General features: G+C 43.8%; 2 long non-coding RNA genes across 3 annotated transcripts; both read right to left on the bottom strand.

Moving 5' to 3' along the window:
- Positions 1-3180: 3180 nt before the first annotated feature.
- Positions 3181-5133, bottom strand: LOC120315868. Of its 2 annotated transcripts, XR_005558804.1 has the most exons (4): positions 5072-5133; positions 4427-4554; positions 4069-4171; positions 3181-3526 (listed from the first exon to the last, which is right to left on the bottom strand). It is a non-coding gene; the product is annotated as an uncharacterized LOC120315868 (long non-coding RNA). The 2 variants fall into 2 exon arrangements; XR_005558803.1 differs by having other exon boundaries at positions 4427-5128.
- Positions 5134-5434: 301 nt separating this feature from the next.
- On the bottom strand, positions 5435-21284 carry LOC120315867. The gene is made up of 2 exons (XR_005558802.1): positions 20952-21284; positions 5435-6102 (listed from the first exon to the last, which is right to left on the bottom strand). It is a non-coding gene; the product is annotated as an uncharacterized LOC120315867 (long non-coding RNA).
- Between the last annotated feature and the right edge of the window lie 243 nt (positions 21285-21527).

Below are 21527 nucleotides of genomic sequence, written 5' to 3'. Positions count from 1 at the left end.
ATCCATGCTTGCATCTCTCCATCCGTGCCTCCCTGCCTGCATCCATCTTTCTGCGCAGCTATCCATGCTTGCATCTCTCCATCCCTCCATCTGTGCCTTCATGCCTACATCCATCTTTCTGCCCAGCTATCCATGCTTGCATCTCTCCATCCCTCCATCTGTGCCTTCATGCCTGCATCCATCTTTCTGCCCAGCTATCCATGCTTGCATCTCTCCATCCCTCCATCTGTGCCTCCATGTGCCAATAAAGGAGAATATTTGTAGGACACATAAACACCATTAACAACCTTCCCAGCTGACTTCCAACAAAGTCAGTGGAGGGAACTGGGTTTGCTTAAAGGCTGTGTGATTCACTTAACAACATCGTGGCAAAATAGGTCGTAAAATTGGGCATGGCTGACTTAGCAATTGTCTCGGGTAACAACAGAAACTCTGCTTCCCAATTGTGGTCGCAAAATGAGGACTACCTTTATAGGATAACTCTCTGCAGGATTCAGTCAGTTTAATTTCGTTTCTGTCCCAGCTCAGCACAACTGTTGTGCCAATTGCACATCGGGGTCTAAGAGGGAAAGGATAGCTGTGTAAAATTTCCTTTTCAGAGGCAACTAATGGGGAGAGAGTCAAAAAAAGTCGCCTGCTGATTCTTTAATCAAGGGGTTGCCATCTTGATTTTTTTGCTCTCTCCCGTGTCCTCAAGTCTGCTGGATGCCAGTTTAAGTCAGGTTTTGCAGTTTGTCTGTGAATGCTGAAATACAGGTATCCTTTTGTGCGCCTCTCTGCAAGCGAATCCAGTTTTATTTGGCTAGTCTGCGTTAGGTCTGCAAATCAGTTTGCATATATTATGCACGCCTGCATTGGTAGGCATTCTTTTCATGAATTGCTGCCCTTTTGTGGAACGCAAACTTCTTTGACCGGCAACCTTTTTCTGCAAAATATTGGAAAAGCGTGACTTTTGGGAGGAAAATTGCGTTCCGCTCCTGTAGGAATTTGCAAATGAATTTTCAAAGAAGTGTTCAGTGGACATGCTGAGGTGATGTAAATGGATTTCTTCCCCTCCCAGATCATTGTGAATCAATTCAATTAGAATAGAGCTGGAAGGGACCTTGGAGGTCATCTAGTCCAGCCCCCTGAACAAGCAGGAGACCCTATACCATTTCAAACAGGTGGCTGTCCATTCAACTCTTCTTATTCTAACTCTCTTCTGTTCTAACTCGTTTCCCATGAAGCAAAAAAAGCAACTGACATTTCAAAAGGGTAACCGGGCTGCGATGTCTGCATCCTTCAGAGAGAGCGTCTTTCCACATCAGCTCAGACGAAATGCTGGCTATTAAGAGAAAAGGTCAGTGGCTTCCATCTGTAAATACGCTTGTTTTGAAAAGCATGACAAAGCTCTCCAGATACCTGCTGAGAAGAACCATGCCACGCCTCTCTTTTGCCAGAATTGTGATTAGACACCATCTTTCTGATTGTTTTTTTTTTTTTCCTCCCCTCTCCCCAGAATTTGCAATAGCATCACTCGGAGGGAATGAAGGAGCTGGGTGCTGCCATTTTGAGTTTCCATCGGATCTCGAAGCCCTGATGCCCTGGGGAAAAAATGGGCATTTAAAGAAGTAGGGTCTTCTTAGTTCTAACTTCGAATGATTGCGAAGTGATCGGTCATAAGTGGAGGACCATCAGTAATCAGATTTGGCAGCATTGGGGAAGAAGGATGGTCTCTTTCCCCCTTCCAGTGCTGCCAAATCTGGTTACTGGTTGTCCTCGATTTACGACTGATCGCGTAGCAACCATTCAAACTTAGAACAAACAGGCTAGGTTGCCTTCCTCTCTCTTATAGTCTGACATTCCATAGACCTCTAAGAAAACTGGCCAGGACATCTTATTTCTCCCTCTATTTTTCTGCTCCCAAGACTGTAGAAACCACGGTCTAAAGTTATATAAGGCTTAGTTAATCCTTGACTCGTGACCACAATCGAGCTGAACATTTCCATTGTACGTGAGACAGTTGTTTACTGAGTTTTGTCCCATCTTATTATCTTTCTTGCCACAGCTGTGGCAAATTGTTAAGTCAGTAACCCAGTTATTTAAGTGAATCTGGCTTCCCCCATAGACTTTGCTTGTCAGAAGGTCGCAAAAGGGGATCACATGACCCCCCCAGGATATACTGCAACCATCATAAGTATAGGTCAGTTGCCAAGCCTCTGAATTTTGAACCCGTGACCTTGGGATGGCTGTGACGGTTGTAAGTGTGAAACAACGATCATAAATCACATTTTCCAGTGCCCTTGTAACTTTGAACGGCCACTAAACAAAGTGTTTAATAATAATAATAATAATAATAATAATAATAATAATAATAATAAGATAACAAAATACAAAGACCTACAAATAGAAATAGAAAGACTGTGGCAAAAGGAAGCAAGGGTAGTACCAATAGTCATAGGCTCCTTGGGTGCAATCCCAAAACAACTGGAGCACCACTTGAACACCATTGGCATTGACAAATTCGCTATTAGTCAATTGCAAAAGGCGGCCTTATTAGGGACTGCTTCCATCCTGCGACGATATCTGTAATACCATCAAACATCCACATCTGCCTATCCCAGGTTCTGGGTAAGGACTCGATAGGTAGACAAAATGCCAAATCCAGTCTGAACATCTGGTTGACTGTGAGATGATCGATAATAATAATAATAAAGTTGGAAGGGACCTTGGAGGTCATCTAGTCCAAACCCCTGCTCAGGCAGGAAGCCCTATACCATTTCAGACAAATGGCTGTCCAGTCTCTTCTTAAAAACTTCCAGTGTTGGAACATCTACCGCTTCTGGAGGCAGGTTGTTCCACTGGTTAATTGTTCTCACTCTCAGGAAATTTCTCCTTAGTTCTAGGTTGCTTCTCTCCTTGATTAGTTTCCATCCGTTGCTTCTTGTCCTGTCTTCGGGGGCTTTGGAGAAGAGTTTGACTCCCTCTTCTTTGTGGCAGCCCCTGAGATACTGGAATACTGAACAGAATAAGAGAGTTGGAAGGGACCTTAGAGATCTTCTAGTCCAACCCCCTACTCAAGGCGGAAACTCATTGTTTCAGACAAATGGCTGTCCAGTATCTTCTTAAAAACTTCACCGCTTCTGGAGGCAGGTTGTTCCATTGGTTAATTGTTCTCACTGTCGGGAAGTTTCTCCTGAGTTCTAGGTTGCTTCTCTCCTTGATGAGTTTCCATCCGTTGCTTCTTGTCCTGCCTTCTGGTGCTTTGACTCCCTCTTCTTTGGGGCAGCCCCTGAGATGTTTAAGTCAAAGACTATCAATACGAAATCTAAGACCAAGGGCGTCCAACCATTGGCAACTTTAAGACTGGGGACTTCAAGTCCCAGAATTCCCCAGCCAGAAATCCACAAGTCTGAACGTTTGCAAGGTTGGACAGCCCTGTCTGAAAGAGGCTTCCTGGAGCCAAGCAGCTCCTTTTTCCAGAATTCCATTCCATCTGCACTATTTTCCTTCCACGAAGGCAAGCGTGCCTGCTTCCCCTCCAACCCTGGAAGAAAATAAAAGCGAGATAAAAATAACTTCTCATTTTTCGACCACATGACCATATAAGGCCTTTTTAAAGGGTTTTCAAGGCTTCTTTCGTAGTTCCCCCCCCCCACCCCCTCGCCCAGTTCAAATGAGATGACTTAAGCAGCCACCTCCTCCCACCCACATTGATAAATAGACGATAGTGGTCAGTCTGGGCTGTGTGAACACCAAGAATAAGCTTGGTTATGATTGACAGACACATTATCCTTAAAAAGCTTCAGACAGGGAGAGAGTAAAGGACACTCTAGACATTTTTTTTAAAAAAAAAAGAAAGGAAAAAAGGACAGTCAAAAGATAAGAAGCCGTTGTAGACTTTCTACCAGTGAATTATAATAACAGATTGTTGCTTCTCTCCTTGAGTAGTTTCCACCCTTTGCTTCTTGTCTTGCTTTCTGGGGCTTTGCAAAATAAATTGCCCCCTCCCTCTTCTTTATGGCGACCCCTCAAATATTGGAAGACTGCTATCAGGTCACCCCTCGTCCTTCTTTTCAGCATACATACCCAATTCCTGCAACTGTTCTTCGTGTGCTTTAACCTCCAGCCCTCTAATCATCTTTGTTGCTCTTCTCTGCACTCTTTCTGGGTCTCAAAGATCTCCTGGGACCTGGTGGGAGGAAAAAGACTTGATTTACCTTGAAGTAAAGCAAATTAAATCAAGGTGACGGACTTTTAACTAAACCTCAGTGGCATTGCCCCATAAATGCAACCTCTGCAGGACAACAGAGAGGCTAACGTAAAGCGAATAACACCCCCCCCACCTCCTGCTATCTTAGTTACAACAGGTGTCACCTCCTTCCCAATTCTTTTTCCTTTTTTCCTGGATGATAAAATAAGATGCCCATTGCCAGGAAATTGCTACCTGCAGATAGATTTTTGTTGCTGTTGTTGTTGTTGCACCGCAGCAGAAAATAACAGACAGGTGCAATCCATCGTCACACTATTAAATGTTAGCACACATCGCTTGTGGCTGGGCAACATTCGATGATCCTAATGCGTTTTGAAAAAAAAGACAGGAGATTTTTTTTAAAAAAATCCATTTTCCATGGGCTCCGAGCAGAGCACATTCACAAACGCGGCATGAATTGAGACGCCTTCAACGCAACTATCTCCTGGCTGCGAGAAAGCGTAGCCGAAGAAAAAGCTATTAAGTAAAATGTCAGCCTCGGAGCGTACGGAAGTTTTTTTCTCTCTCTCGTTTCTCCACTCCCCCTTTTTGGCCTTAGCAGCATGCAAGGAAGCATTTCCCAGTTATAACTGAGTTGAATTTACCTGGCTGAGTTTTGGGATGGGAGTCCCTGAGAACATTTATTTCTATATTCCTTGATTTATATCCCGCTTTTATTCTTTTTACAAATAATGGAGGGTGGAGAATATATCCAACACACCCTCCCTCCTCCTGTTTTCCCCACAATAACAACCCTGTGAGGTGGGCTGGATTGAGAGGGCGGGACTGGCACAAGGTCACCCTGCTAGCTTTCATGGCTACTGGGAGACTAGAACTCACCGTCTCCTGGTGATTGGCCCAAAGTCACCCAGTTGGCTTTCGTGCCTAAGGCAGAACTGGAACTCTCCGTCTCCTGGTGATTGGCCCAAAGTCACCCAGTTGGCTTTCGTGCCTAAGGCAGGACTAGAACTCACCATCTCCTGATGATTGGCCCAGGGCGCAAATGCCAGAGGGACAGAAAAAAATAAATCAAAATGGTGGCCGCCAATGGCCCATCCTTTTATGATTATTTTTTAAGCACGCCTGGTTGCAACGTCAGCTTGACGTCTTTTGACTTTGCCCTGAATTTGCCTAAAATTATCATGACCATCCTCTTCTGAAGCCCATTCTTAGCAAATGCTCCTTCCTTTTTCTTTTTTTTTCCCTGGCTCTCTCCTCTGCTAAATAATTCCTCAGCAAACCGCCTTGTATTTTTTTTTTTTATTCTTGTTTTCCCTCTTCCCTGGATTAGAGCGTTTACTCGCCCGTTGTTTTGTCCCTGGAGGAGGAGGAGAAGCCTCCCTCCCTCCCTGGCTGAAAAACCTTTCCTCCGAAGCCGAGCGGAGGCCTCTTCGGATCTTTCTTCTCTATAAATTGCCTTTCCTGCCCTCACTTTAGCCCCACAAAACAAACATTAGTTAATATCGCCTAGTCAGGATGAGAACGCTGAAGGAGAAGGAACTCAAACACTCATTTCTCTTGCTAAACCAACAATGTAAAAACCTTTAATCTTCTTTGTTGATGCGAGGAAAGGACCAGGGTGTTTCCCCCCCCCCCTTTTTCTCTCTCTTTTTTTCCTGCCAATGTTAAGTAGCAGGTTGCTTGGACAGCTCTCATCCGCCGTTTTCAGCTCAAGCTCCTTCAAACATCACTTCGCCATTAGTCCTGCCTTAGTAGTAAACATTTCCTTATTTTTCCTGGCAGATCCAAAAAGCCCACCCAAGTTTGCCTCAGAGTCATTGCTGATTCTGCGGTAGCGTCCTCTGATCTGGAGAAGGAAGCAGGGACTGGGTTTGAAGATGAGGCTGGCTTCTGCTGATCTTCTGGACTTCCTGGAAGAAGAAAAACAACAACAACAACAACCCGTAAGACATGTCCTCCTGAAGGCCCATCTCATCTAGGTTTGGTTTCAGAAGTGGTCAGCCAGATGTTTTGGTCAGTTCAAAAAGACAAGGAAGAGGGTGACCATCTGTTCCCCGTGTTGCTTACTTAGCAGAGAGCATGTCAAGTTGGGTAGCTGTGATTTAGGAGGCTGCTGACAGCCGTAAAATTAACAGACATTGAAAGTTTGGCCTTCTGTGAAGCTGCTCAATCTCTTTTGAAGTCTTCTAGGCTGGTGACCAGCCTTGGCAGAAAGTTTTACAGCTTGATTTCAGGTTGTGTGTACTAGAGAGGCAAAATAAGCACGTTCTCTTTGGAAGAGTTAATCTGCGAGGCGTAACTTGGGACTCAACCTGAGGACAACATTGAATCATATAGTTCTTCAGATGTTGAGGAAGGAACCAAGACCTGGACCTTCACTGAACTGTGTCAATGTAATGTTGATGTTTCTCCAAACACAAGAAAACTACCATTTTGGTGGAAGAGTCTAGATAAGTCCAAACTTCTCATGGGTTTCAAGTCTATCCTTCCTTGGAGAAACCAAGATTATTCCACCTTCCTTCTTGTTCCTCAGAAATCAAAGGTGATGTGGGGGCCTAGCTGACCCACAGGGAGTCTAATTTAGTCACTGGCATAAGTATTTGCTAGCGTGTTTATAGAAACGGGTAGCCCTTCTCTGCCACTCCCTACCCAAATGCCGACTCGGTTCAAAATATATCTCCTCGCCGTCTGTCTGAAACGGACTCTCTGCCAACAGATCTTCTTCTTTGGCAGTTGCGTCTCTGCCCACCACTCGCGTGAGACTAGCTGGCAAACTTTCTAGCCAGTGATTTCCCCCCCCCCCCCAAACCTTCACAGCAAGCCGGACCTCATTCAGGGGAAGAGCATCAGCTTTCTTTACAGCCAAGATGGTGTGTTTGGCCTCTACCTCCGTAAACCTTGCCACCCTTTCCTGCATCTGGCTGTTTTCCAAAACAGTTTGAACTCAATTATTCTGTTCGCACCTTAGTTTAAATCTACACGTGTAGTCCTGTAAATAATTTTCTGGGGAATCAATCCTGTCTGTCATCTATCTATCTATCATCTCTCTCTCTCTCTCTCTCTCTCTGCCTCTCTCTCTCTAATCTATCACCTATCTATCATCTATTTATCATCTATCATCTATGTCTCTCTCTCTCTCTCCCCTTTTCTCTATCATCTCTTTCTGTGTCTCTTTATCATCTGTCGTCTCTTTCTCATATTTATCATCTCTTATTCTTTCTCATCTTGCTCTCTCCTATTATCTATCTATCTATCTATCTATCTATCTATCTATCTATCTATCTATCTATCTATCTATCTATCTATCTACCTACCTACCTACCTACCTACCTACCTACCTATCATCACCATCTGCCATCTATCTAATCTGTCCATCCATCCATCCAACCAGCTAGCCATCTACCCATCTCTCTCTTTAATCTTTCTTCTGTCTATCTGTCTGTCTATCTCTCTTTCTATCTTTGTGCTTTAAAGATGCCTTTATTGATTTATTTATAACATTTATTGGCCGTCCACCTTACCGTTTGGGTGATATTTCTTTTTAATACCCACAATTCATCATTAACATAGGATATCTGGCCTTTGTATCCTCCCTTGCAAGTTCCTGGCTTGGCTGAGTGCTACTGACACAGCAACTATGTGCATAGCCTCTCCTCCTCCCTCTTATGCTGCAAGCAATACAGAAATCTGATCTTTTTAACTTCAAAACTCAAAATAGATGCAGCATAGGTTGGGGGGGGGGGACAGCTCCCCAAGAGGAAAAAAAAAGTTGGCAAACTCTCCTACTTTTTTGTTCTTATTCAGGTCTGATGAGCACTGAGTTCTATTTTGAATGGCAATGTTTAAACATAGACTTGACCTATTAAGACATTGTGGAATCCCCTGTCAACAATCTGCTGTTCCAGCATTCCAAAGACCATCTCATGAACAGATGGAGGGGGTGCCTGGTGGAAAAGAAAAGGGGTAGAGATGGTTGAAAGGAATGAGAAGAGTTGGAGTCTGCTCCAAGACTCTCGCAAAATAAGTCTCATGAGAAAAATGTCGCCTCTAATCTGTTGGTTTCTTGCCAGAAAGCCCCAAAAGGCTAGACCAGTGTTTCTCAACCACGGCCACTTGAAGATGTGTGGAGCTTGGCAACTTGAAGATGTGAGGACTTCAGCCTTGGCCACTTGAAGATGTGTGGACCTTGGCAACCTGAAGACATGTGTACTTCAACCTTGGCCACTTGAAGATGTGTGGACCTTGGCAACTTCAAGATGTGAGGACTTCAACCTTGGCCATTTGAAGACATGTGGACTTCAACTCCCAGAATTCCATAGTTGGCTGGGATATTCCAGAGCTGAAATCCCCATGTCTTCAAGTTGCCAAGATACAGAAGCACTGGCCAAGGCTCTTGCAGCAAAATAGAGAACGGATGTCACGGATGCAGTTTAAGAAGAATTAAACCCAGGAAGACATCGTGACTTTAGATGGAGCTTCTGACGTAGCCCAACAGGTGGGCAGAGGTAGAATCAAAAGAGACAAGAACACATCCAGGATTGGAAGAAGCAAACCAGTCCCAAGGCTGCCTCTATTCATCTTACACTTCCAGCCTCTGGCTCAAACTATGTTGGGTCTCCCCATTTGCCCTTTAAGTCCTTAGCCAGGTATGGCTTAGGCCCTCCTCTTCATCTAAGCCTGGATCCCAGCCATGTCTGAGTCACGCTCAGAAGAATTTTCTCGCTCCTTCTGATGTTTACAAAGACTTGGCAAACTACTGTCTTGGGAACAGTGTCCTCTAAGTAGCTTTCCCATAAAAGAAATCCCACAGATACAACTTAGCGTTCCTTTCGTTTGTTGTCGACGGCGCAAACACTGACGGCTTTGTGCTTTGTGACTTGAAAGTGAGTGTTTTTTCTCATTTCCCAATTAAACCCTTGACAGGAGCAGGCGGGCTCTCCCCCTTCTCTTTCTTCAATGCAAGATCCAGCTCACTTGGAAGACTCCTGCTTTCTTTTGAAAGTTTTTCTAGCGGCCTGCTTAAAACCTTGAGCGCCACCATTAATTCTAATCTGTCCTACTTTGGCTGCTTAATTTATACGTCTGCTGGATGACTCGGGACTTCAGGAATGCTTTAGAAGCTCTAGACCCCGCACAAATGACAGAAATGAAATGTGTGTGTACCTCTACGTGCGAGGTTGCGCATACCTGCACATACCCATGGGTTAGAAGCAGGCTTTGCTCTCAATGAAAAATCAACGACTGCCCGAATCTATTGGCAAAGGCCGTTCAGTTGCCTCTGGGTCAAAGCCAAAGTCATGTAATAAAGATAGATTAACTGAAGAGTCTAGAAAAAGTTCATTACCTCTTCCTGGACACTTGGACAAAGCTGTAGATCAGGGGTGTCCAACTTTGGCCACTTTAAGATTTGTGGATTTCAACTCTCCAATTTCTCCCATACCCCTTCTATAAACTATTTATCAACAGAGTTTGCATTCTGAAAATGTTGCTGGGTTTTTTGGGTAACTATAATTATTGGAATGCCCCCAAAAGTAAATACTTATACATTCTTGCTCCAACAAATAATAGAAAGGTAATGAAATTCACACGGTCCAGCTTTGCATCCCATCTTTAGTTTAGCCCAAAACACAATAGATGATGGAACCAGTTCAGCTCTGCTTTGTTCAGACAATCGTTGAACTATTTCCCAAGTTTTAGTCACCAGATGTTAAGACATCAACATCTTTGACTGCACAAGGAAAATAATTTAAAAAAAAGCTATTAAAGAGCTTAGAGAATAAACGTTTTAAGGAGAAGTGGAAAGAATTGGGTACATTTAGTGAGAGGAAGAGATTTATGTTGCCCTATACGGGGTCAGATCCAAATAGTCGAAGAACAATCAGGTGACTGATGCAGAGCGAACTTATTTTACATATGGGGATTTTTCAGATCTTAGGATTTCAATTCCCCAAATCCTCAGGAATAGCCACTTTTGGCTGGGAGATTCTGGGATTTTGGCGTGGCCAGATCCAAGTATTTAAAGGGTGATCAGATGGAAGATGTGGAGCAAATGTATTTCCCATTGTTACACAAATATGGAAGTTTTCCAGATCTGGGGTTTTCAACTCTTTAGATTCTCAGGAATGGCCACCTTTGGCTGGGGGGATTCTGGGAGTTTGTGTTCACACATCCCACAGTGAGAATTGGAAACCTAGGAAGAATAAGAACAGAACTTTTGTGTCATGGAATAGATGTCTAGGGATGATGGCAGATTCCTTTGTCCGTGGTTTTTAAGTAGCATGTTGGGTGGCTATTGATCTGCTATATAGCTGTGTTTGCATTGTACCCTTAACTTGCTCCTTACAAACTTGAGTGCTCTCTTGGTTAGATTTAACATCCAATGTGTGTGTCTCTCTGTGTGTGCATGCACGTCTTTAGCATGTTGGGTGTATGCCACCTATTTTCTTTTATAATTCATTCTGCTGTGCAAATGTTGATTTGTTAATCAGAGTATGTGAATTGCATGAACACCTAGTTTTCTCTCTCCCCACCCTCCCTTCCTCTCCCTTTCGCTACAGTACTTGTTATGTCTCACCGCTACTCACCTTCTGCATGTTGAGATTGTCTATAAACTTCTCGGCTTCTCATAATCTGTCTCAATGGATCACAGGATCCCTTTTGTATTTTGAGAGGTGGACTTGTCTTTGGTCTGCCTGCATAAATAGGATGCGATTGTTGTTTCATTTCGCTGAGGAGAAGTGAAGAACATCTTTGCTGAAAGCGGTCTCAAAAGCTGTCCAGGCTTGGTTAAACAGGTGGAGGCATCTGAATGTCCTTCTCTTAGACCACCAGAAACGTTGATAGGATGAAGTTCCTTGGGATTCTTCCTTGAGATTATTTTGCTGAAGCTAAACAATGCAGACAGGAATGGACTTGGTAAAAGGTTGACCATTATGATTGCAAACCAAGTTGAGGTTGCAGTTTGACCAGGGGAGAACTTCTGTGGTTTCTCTCTTTCATCCTCAGACATGTTGCTTGGGTTGAGACAGCATGCTAAATTCCCAAAGTATGTGAACAACTCCTGTATTCACAGAACATGTGATGCACAGGGTGGTTGAAAGTGATGGTCTGGCTTAAGCTATCTGCTAAGGCAATGGTTGGGTTTCCACAATATGTTGAACCACAAAGAACCAATTCCATTTGAACCCAGACTAGCATATTGTGTGAACATGGGTACTACACATTGAATAGCTGTCACCTCTGCATAGAACAGGCCCACATGTGAAGGTCTGATTAAACTAATTTATTGCTAGTTGTACCTATGCATAGGAATCTTCTCAAGTAACAGTTAGCACCTGCTTGGAGTTAGGTATGAGTCAACAGAATTCAAGGGAAGTTCGCTTGTGGCTACTTAGGGATTCCAGGCTGATCCCTCTTTTAACACCATCCCCAGGTTCTACCACTCTTTCTCCTGCATCCATTCTGACAATTCATGAGGCAACTTTTGGAAGGTCTTGTGGGCTGCATCCAAGCTTGAGACTTGTTCTCAAGTTTTTGCATGTGGCCTTCTTCAGATTCACTTCCGAATTTTCTCCTTCCTTTTCCTCCAGAGGTTTGTTAGGGGCGATCGATCTGCCTACCCTCCTTGGAAGAGGATCAGCCAATTTGGAAAAGATGGGTGGCTGCCTTCAGTTGAGAGCAGGAAGCCTTAGGCCTTGGGAGAGGATGCATGAGTCACAGGATGGTTGGCAGCCCTAAGGAACATTAGACTAGGAAGCTTGAATCACTTGAACTTCCTCTTTGGATTCAATTAAGCGATGTTCATGGTCGCCCTTGAGTCATCTTGGCAAGGAGAATGATTGCTTTCTTCCATGTATCAAGGGGCAAATCAAGCTGTGACTAGATTCAGTCAACCCCAGGCAGCTCATTAAGCATATCTGAAGCTTGCAATATGGCAGCCTGTCAACCAGGAATTCCAACATGGACGACGGAGAGAAAAAGACTTGGGCTTACATTTAAGGTTATGAGGATAGAAGTGGGGAAGAAATCCACAGAAATATAGGTGGCTGCTGATGGTGGGCTCTTTTGGGCTACACCGATACAACTGGGAGGAACATTATTGCAGGCACATGGGTTAAAGTCCAAAGAGCTGAAGAAGCAATGAGTCTCTGGACCGAAATGGCTGCCAAGTGTCCAGTTGAAAGGCTGCACAACCAGTATCATGAGTGAAATCCAGTCCGGTGTTCCACCAGCTGACGAGGAAGCTCCCTCAAATGCAATAGGGCTACCATCTTTTTTGGGAGTAGGTGGAGAAACATCAAGAAACGTCTAAAACCTTCTAACTAATTTCATTCTATTTTACAAATTATGACTGAAGCGGAACAAGCTTCTTCTCTCTCCCTCTCTATCTACTCCGTCTTCATCTCCATGTCTATCCCCTCCATCATCTCCATCAACTCCACCTCCATCTCCATCAACTCTATCTTCTTCATCCTCTCCATCTCTCCAAGTCCATCTCCATATCCATCACCTGTATCTTCTTCATCATCTCCATCTCCCCAGGTCCACCTCCATATCCATAATCTCTATCTTCTTCATCATCTCCATCTCTCCAAGTCCATCTCCATATCCACCATCTCTATCTCCATATCTCCAGACTCAGACACACATGTATGTGGACATGGGCATATTTGCTCCACAAGAGTAAAACATTAGCTTTGTTTTTAATTACCAATTTTGGCTTTTCGGAATGACTTTAGAAAATTAACCCATCTCACCTTCCATTGACTCAAACGGTCTTGATTAGAAAATGCTATTTGATACATTGCTGAATCTTTCGCTTTGACATGGGACCTTCCAACTTTAGGCACGTGACTGCCCCCTCGAGCCATTCCCAAATCATCAAATCTTTACAGCTGCATGTAACATCACGTTTTCTTTGCTGTATTGGGAGCATTGGAAGATGGCAAAGAACAAGGGGGGGGGAGGAGGTTGGGAGAGAACGAAAGCAAAGGCCTATCCCTTAATTAAGAAAACCAGCAGATCAGACTGTTGGGTAATTATGGCTTTGACTACAGATCTCACACAAGGGACTTGAACCAGGCAGTGTTTTATAAGGGTAAGTTAATTAATATTTATATATTGCCTGGAATGTGCAACATGACCAAGAACACACTAAAACAGGGTTATAAAAGAATGAAGTTCTGAAGTGGTTTTCACACCTTCCCGGCAAGTTTTATTCTCCCTTTTGGGCTATTTGATGCACTGAACGTTGTTTTGGGGGGGGCGGCTGGATACCCTTTTTGTGGTGTTAACTGTTTCAACAATGACTCTCTTGGCCTTGCAATTTCTCAGAAGCTTTCTTTCCCTTGTGAAAGAGGCCTTCCATTGTGGGACCATGTTCCCAGGCGTTTGAAGGTTTCTGTCGGAGATGGATGTGTTGCTGGAAGTGGGGAAGGATGTAGCCCACGTAGCTGGTTGCTGTTCCACGCCTTTCCATCATCCCAGAGCTTCCCTAACATAATCTGTAAAAACTACCCTGGAGGAATACCCTGTTTTCCTTTGGAATTCTCGGTAGGAAGCAGGGAAGTTGCAAACCAATGAGGAACGGGTGCTACATGGAGGACAATCTGTCTTGGGGCAGATGGAGGCTCCATCGGTGGAAATTTTCAAATAAAGAATGGGCAGCCATGGGATTGGGATTCTCTGAGGATTCCTCCCCTGGGGAGGGAGTTGCACTCGAAGACTCCCAAGATCTCTTCCAATCTTATGATCCTACGATTTTGTGATTCTATAATTCTACAATTCTGTGATTCTATGATCCTACAATTCTATGATTCTATGACCGGAAGGACAGAGAAGAGGACAAGAACTCGTATTTATGATGCTTGCAGTGTCCCGGGATCACGTGATCCCCTTTTGCAACCTTCTGACAAGCAAAGTCAATGGGGGAGAGATTAAAGAGAGAGAAAGATGGACAAGGAGGATGGGGGAGGATGTGGAAGGCAGGGGGGGAGAAGAGAGCAAGGAGGACTGGGTGAGGATGGGGAGGCAGGGAGGAGAATAGGGAGAACTGGAGAAAGATGGGGAGGACTCGAAAGAGGATAAGGAGAACATGGGGAGAGCAGGGAAGACGAAGAAGGGGACTGGGGAGGACTGAAGGAGGATGGGGAGAATGGGGAGGAAGATGGGGAGGAGAGCAAGGAGGACTGGGAAAAGAAGAGGGAGGCAAATGGGAAGAGAGTGGGAGGAAGGATAAGGAAGAGGACAAGGAGGACTGGGGAAGGATGCCCCAAAATATCCCAAGTTCACAACAGCCCTCTCCCATGGTGGTATCTGAGCCACTGAGATCCAGTAGAATCCTAACTTTGAATTGTTCATTCTCTACTCTCGATTACAGCAGGTTTTCCCAATCTTCATCTCCCCCTAAAACCTACTCATGATGAGGCCCCTTTCTCATCCCCAGTGCTTCACTCAACAATTCTCCAGAAAGTCAAGTTTACATCTGACTCCTGATTCAGATTGCCTTTTCTGATGCGTGGGCTCCCTTGGATTCAGCGAAGTAGGCAACTGAAGATTGCTCCAAGGTTGCCTCTCTTGAAGAACTTTGGGTCTCCCAAAGTTGATAATCTTCTACAGAACAGTCCTTCAGGAGAAGCAACGGAGAACATCCTGAGCTTGGATGCCTTGATAATAGACCCTCTGGAGACCTCTTGCCCAACACAATTCACTAGGGCCTAGCTTTTGACTCTCCTCATGTCCTCAGGTTCTGCCGATCCAGTTCCTTCGCTCTCAAGATCAAAGTCCTCTGGTTCAGTTCTTTTTTTCCCAAGGGAGACAGCCTTTCCTTATATTAGATTCGCCACATCTTTCTGGAAGCATCACAAAACAAGAGGAAAAGATCTGAGAACATCCTTGACCATCTGACAGCTGACATTTTGGTGGTTCCAGCTCTTTCCCATACCCATTGCCTCCTTCGGGTGCCCTTAAACACAGCGTCTTTCTTGTGCTTAGGCACAACCATTGAGTAAATTTCTCAAACCACTAATTACAGGGAATGGAATCTAGTCTCTTTCATCCTGGGAGCTGCACGGCTGCTGGAAGGAATCAAAAGGGAAAACATGATGCATTGAAATGCTCCAACAACTTGCTGATGTGTGTTGGCATCAAGAGCGATAGCTTTTTTTTCTTCTTCTTTGTGCAAATTTCCACAGGAGCTAAATGCAACAGAAACAAAAAACAAAGCCTCAAGTTTCTACTTTTTCACTTCTGGCAACAATTAGAGAAAGAGTTATCCACTCGACTTTCTCTAGGATGACGATCCATAATCTCTGGAGAAGCATCCAACTCTTTGAGTCTAAGAGACACCGATTTGTGTGACTGTCTCTAGTTACCCGGCAGGTAATTGTGGTGGATAATTATGGCCAAAATTGCTTGGCTGTTGGGCCAGTCTTTCAACTTGAACTATTATGTGGCAACTTATCCTAGATTTCATCTTAGCTTCTCTTCTTCCCCATCCCCCCAAAATGTGTTCCAGTCAATCTAGCGCTCCTCATTATAAGACCAGTAGCAAACCACTGATGGTTATTGTTAGGCAAGATTTACTATTTCCCTAGTGCTGCAGTTTAGTTGTGCATTTGATTTCTGGATGGACGGAAAATCAAATATGAGAAAACAACCAAAGATTTAGTCCCGAAGGCAGATGAGATTAGCAGACAGCGTCAAAGAGTAAGCAAGAGTTAAATATGTGATGGACAAAGCTCTCAGCAAGAAAACGGAACGGGATCTCAGGATGAAGGACCAGATTCTGTGCAAACTCCAAGCTGAAAATAATGGATAATTTAAAGCTTTCAAAAAGGCTGTTGTTATTTTTTATATATATATAAAAAGCTGTGCTGTAATTACGAATGGTAACTCTGAATCATTTTAAGAAATTGCATTGCTCATTTTGGACTTTTGCAATGTGTTTTGAAGGCCTTGTTAAGAAAGCAAGGGAGCCAAGGAGAACATTGATTTAAAGCTGAAGAGACCATCAAATAGCTTGAAGCTTTCTAGATCCACCAGGCCAAACACTTTGTACCTTCCCTATCTCCTAAATTTGCCCTAAAGGTAAAATGTAGAGAAGACACGACACTTCACTGCCTTCAAACTCTAGAAATGCAACGAGTCACCTTACTTAAAAGCAGGCCAAGATATTTCAAAGTATGTACGGCACAGTTGGAAAATGGAGAAGCTGAAGGTTAGATCCCACTGAAATCAACAGGTGTAGTTAAATGTCTGTTGCAGTGAAATTTTTAAACATTGATAATCTCAGATAGATTTTATGGACCTCAACATTCAAAAGACCATCATTCATGCACATATCTCCTTGCTCCTTGACACACAGATATTCGTGGCAATCAAGTTGACTTAGACTTGTGAAGCAGAGATGGGTGGTGAAGGCAATACCAGAGGCAATTTTTAATAGTGTGATGAATTATCACAGAACTCTTATCACCAATGGAACATATCTTCATGTCCCTTGATGGCCATCCAAAGAACCAAGCCATGATATGTGTTGCTGAATAGCACAGGTTGCTGAACCATCAAACAATGTCCAGCTTCAAGCCCAGGTCCACCTAAAACTAATTCCTTGGTCTTGTTTCAACTATCTTAACAAAACAGGGAGAAGAAAAATGACCAGGACAGAAACATGGTCTTCAAACCATCTCTTAGTCAAGATTGATAAAACATCACAGGCTCTTTCATAAGTTCAAGCCTGGCTGGTCCCACCCATTTGGTTAATTGCTGTTTGCAAGCCTGGCCTTGTGGTGGGGTTAATGATTCACTTATCGAGCTGATTGGCCTTTTCATATCAGTCTGTCGACCAATCGGTGTTGAAACGGGACGGTTTATTTGTTTAGCCATTGACTTTGGAGGTGGTAACCAAGAAGCTTAAGAGCTTGGGCGTCCCAAAATTCCAGAGATGCTTTCCTTGGCTCGTTAAAGGAGAACTGTTTGGGAGTTGATAAATGAGAAGATGATGGAGGGTAATTAGCAAAGCAGAATGCTGGTGGGGGCTGCTTTATCTGTAAGCGATAGGGCGAAAAGGCAGCGAGGAAGGAATTCGGCTGGCAGGTTAAAGCCATGGGCTTCTGACAATGAGTAACTTTTGTCTCTGGAACATGATTAGCACTCGGTGCTTCCTGCCCTTATAAACACACCTATTTAGATGGAATTCCATCACAGATTTATGGCTGAAAGGAAGCTGAAGGGAACCCCATTCTTCTCTTCACTCAGAAGCTGCAGTGCGTGTCCAGGAGTGCAACACACATTCCAAACCATACAATTACACCTGGCGGACGAGTTGTTTTTGTTTTTTTGAGAGGGTGGGATTGCATAGCTTCCTCCTGTCATCCTCTGGGCCCAACCATCAACATCCACACCGATTGCTAGGTGGTGGCCACCCGTGATAGACTCTTATTTATCTCCTTGATGTTCACTAGAAGAAGACTCCTTAAGACCCTGGAAGACATATGGCCACTGAAAGCCTTAATCTACTCCTGGAGATCTCTGAACAGTTCGCCTCAGAGGTAATTAAAACATTGACGAGGTCAACGCAGTAATTAAACGGGCAACTGGAGAGTCACTAGCTCAATTGATGTTGATCAATTTGATATGGAGAGCATTGATATATACTACACAATCTATTTCAGTCCTGCTGAAATATACAGGTAGTCCTTAATTTGCAACAGCTCATTTAGTGACCATTTCCAATGGCACTGAAAATGATGATGATGATGATAAAATTGGAAGGGACTTTGGAGGTCATCTAGTCCAACACCCTGCTCAGGAAGGAAACCCTATACCATTTTAGACAAATGGCTGTCCAGTCTCTTCTTAAAAATTTCTGGAGGCAGGTTGTTCCACTGATTAATTGTTCTGTCAGGAAGTTTCTCCTTAGTTCCAGATTGCTTCTCTCCTTGATTAGTTTCCATCCGTTGCTTCTTGTCCTGCCTTCAGGCGCTTTGGAGAATAGCTTGACTCCCTCTTCTTTGGGGCAGCCCCTGTAATATTGGAAGACTGCTATCATGTCACCCTCGTCCTTCTCTTCATTAAATTTGACTTGCTCAATTCCAGCAACCGTTCTTTATATGCTTTAGCCTCCAGTCCCCTAATCATCTTTGTTGCTCTTCTCTGCACTCTTTCTAGAGTCCCAACATCTTTTTTTACATCGTGGTGACCAAAACTGGATGCAGGATTCCAAGTGTGGCCTTACCAAGGCCTTGTAAAGTGGTATTAACACTTTGCGTGATCTTGATTCTGTCCCTCTCTTAATGCAGCCTAACACTGTGCTGGCTTTTTTGGCAGCTGCTTATGACCATTTTTCCCACTTACGACCTTTGCACCATCCCCAGGGCCATGTAATCCAAATTCACCTGCTTGGCAACTGGTTCGTAGTTATGACGGTTGCAATGTCCCGGTTGCAATGCAACCTTCTGACAGGCAGCCTCAAGGGGGAGGCTACCTTCACTTAACTTGACAACTGCAGTTGCTAACTTGATCACTGCAGTGATTCACTTAATAACTGTGGCAAGAAAGGTCACAAAAGGGGGCAAAATGTCTCACTTATCCACAGAAAGTTTGGTTGTGGCCATAAGCTGAGGACTACCTGTATCCAGAGATCTCATTTCATTGAGTTGCAATTAAGTTTCGCTTTTGATTGGGCACAACTGGTTTTCTGAGTGTGTGTTAGATCCAAGGTCAGGCAAAGAATGTGTGGGGCTAAGAAAACACCTAGCGTCAAAATCCAATTGATGTACAGCTGCCGGATAATAGAAATCGCTGTCACAGTTTTCCCTTTAAAAAAACTGGGAGAGAGAGTGGAGAAATTCTTCCAGCTTATAATTTAAGGCAAATTTATCTCACTCAAGCTCCCCCTGCTTTCATTTTTCAGGAGGACAGTGTGACCGTTGATAGGTATACATTTTTCCAGATGTTGTTATTTTCCAAAATAACAAAATGCGGCAATGCAGTAGTTAGGGAAAATGTGGCCCTCTTCAAGAACGTCATGCTGAAAATATGTACATTATTTTGATGGAAGTTTGTTGGCAAAAAGGTACAAGCCGGGGGGGGGGGGAAGAATGGCTGTGTTAGACGAGGAGAATCCTAAAAATCTACATATATTTGAGATGCAGAATTGCTGGCAAAGAAATTCATGCAGAGATGAGAGTGAACGAACTTAAGGCTGAGAAACAAATCCTTGAAATTATTATTTTTTTCCTTGGGCTTCTCACTGAAATGATTGCAGGTTGTTGAGACCTCAACCAATCAGTGTGAAGCTTCCTTCTTGATAAATAAAATTCTTCGTCATCTTTAGTTCATGGGAAACAGAGCAAAGAGGAGATTAATTGGGGAAACCTGATATTTTTCTTAGCTGAAATAAGATTATCTTTCTTTGCCTGATTTTGTGAAAATGGGGAAATAGGTCGTGTTGTAAAGATGAACCAATACAGCAATATACAAAAACAATACGTGGAATATAATGAATATCAGGTTGAACACTGTGGCTTTTTGAGGGTGAATATATCTCAATCAGAATAACAGAGTTGGAAGAGAACCTTGGAGGTCTTCTAGTCCAACCCCCTGCTCAAACAGGATACCCTATACTGTTCCAGTATATGGCTGTCCAGTCTCTTCTTGAAAACTTCCAGTGATGGGAGCATCCACAATTTCTGGAGGCAGGTTGTTCCACTGGTTAATTGTTCTCACTGTCAGGAAATTCCTCCTTAGTTCTAGGTTGTTTCTCTCCTTGATTTGTTCCCATCCGTTGCTTCTTGTCCTGCCTTCAGGTGCTTTGGAGAAGAGCTTGACTCCCTCTTCTTTGGGGCAGCCCCTGAAATACTGGAAGACTGCTATCATGTCATCCCTAGTTCTTCTTTTCATTAAACTAGACATATCCAATTCCTGCAATTGTTCTTTGTATGTTTTAGCCTCCAGTCCCCTAATCCTCTTGGGGACTTCTGGGACACACATTATGATCTTGAAAAATAGGTGTGCACCCTTGACTAACTTAGACAGCTAAGCAGGGTAGACACTGGTTTTTATTTGGAAAAGAAAGTCCAGAGCTGTAGGTTACACTGGAAGCAAAAAAATAATAAATGGAAGAACCTAAAACTTGCATGGATAGGTCTGTCTAAGTCACCAGGAGCTGAGTTCAACTTGAAGGTGGCTTGCCTTTAATGAGATTAGGGAAGCAGAAACGATAATTAAGGCAGGCGAAATCAGGCACTGCTCATAAACGTGATGGACTGGTTGACTGTCAACAAATGTCTATTAAGGTTATGCAATTCAACTGTGGAGGAGTTGCTTGGGAATGGGTAGGAGCAGAACATAACTCCTGTTTATGACTTTGGAAAGAAGCGGTGTTATTCTCCAGGATTGCTGGGCTGTTCCGAGGGGGCTTCAGAGACAGAGATCGAAGTGCGTAGAGAGGCTCCATGTTTACTAGACCTCTCTAGGAGATTGTCTCAGCCTCGGCCAGTCCTGAGCCAACTCATTCACCCCTTAAACTGTTAATAGATTTGCATGACCCACAGGACCCAAGAATTTAGGTTAATCCTGCCTAAATAAGACCAGGTTTAAATTGAACCCTTCCTGGTTCAGTTCAGTATCTCATTTGTGTGGTTAGAGGCTTAGTGTGACAAATTTCCTCTCTGCTGACCCAAATGAATGCCCCTAAAATGTCACCCACCTTTCCCATCAAGAGAAATGAAATCTTCCTGGCTTAGTTCCTCCTCACCTTTGTGTGTTCCTCCTGATCTTCGGCTTCAGTTCATGGTCAGCTCCCATTTTGATTCCTCAGCTTGATCCTCGGTTGTTGCTCCTGAGCTCTCCATCCTTCCTCCTATTCAAGGAATGGCCTCTGGATGAATTCCTGACCTTGACAGATGATACGTCAAGTCACAAAGGACTCTTGATTTGCCCAACCGACCAAAGGCTCCACAGAGAGGTGTCTTGCTTGTAACTCTTGTGATTCTTTGCAATGTCAGCGAAGCATGTCACATCTGCCTGGGCTTTTTTTTTTTCTTCCTTTTTTTTGCTCCATTTATTTTTGTTCCCCTCGGATTTCTCACAGCCTTTAAACTCAGTGACAGAAATTCTATTCTGGTGTGATGGATCTTCTAAGGTCTAGGAACCTTTCTCCCTTCCTTCCTTCCTCCCTTCCTTCCTGTCATTAAGGGCTATCTGCCACTGCAAATTTAGCTCTTCAGAACTTTATTCATACGGTCATATATCACCGCAGAATCTGCAAGCTGAGCTGTATTAAAAACAGGGTTTTTTTTTTCCTTCAAAGGCAATTTGAAAGCCCAAATCG

Source organism: Crotalus tigris, unplaced genomic scaffold, assembly GCF_016545835.1.
Source record: "Crotalus tigris isolate CLP2741 ecotype Arizona unplaced genomic scaffold, ASM1654583v1 scf7180000019173.45859301935:6455823, whole genome shotgun sequence".
NCBI classification, from domain to species: domain Eukaryota; kingdom Metazoa; phylum Chordata; class Lepidosauria; order Squamata; family Viperidae; genus Crotalus; species Crotalus tigris.
Note: the sequence above shows the minus strand (reverse complement) of the source record. Positions and strands in the feature narration are given on the sequence as shown.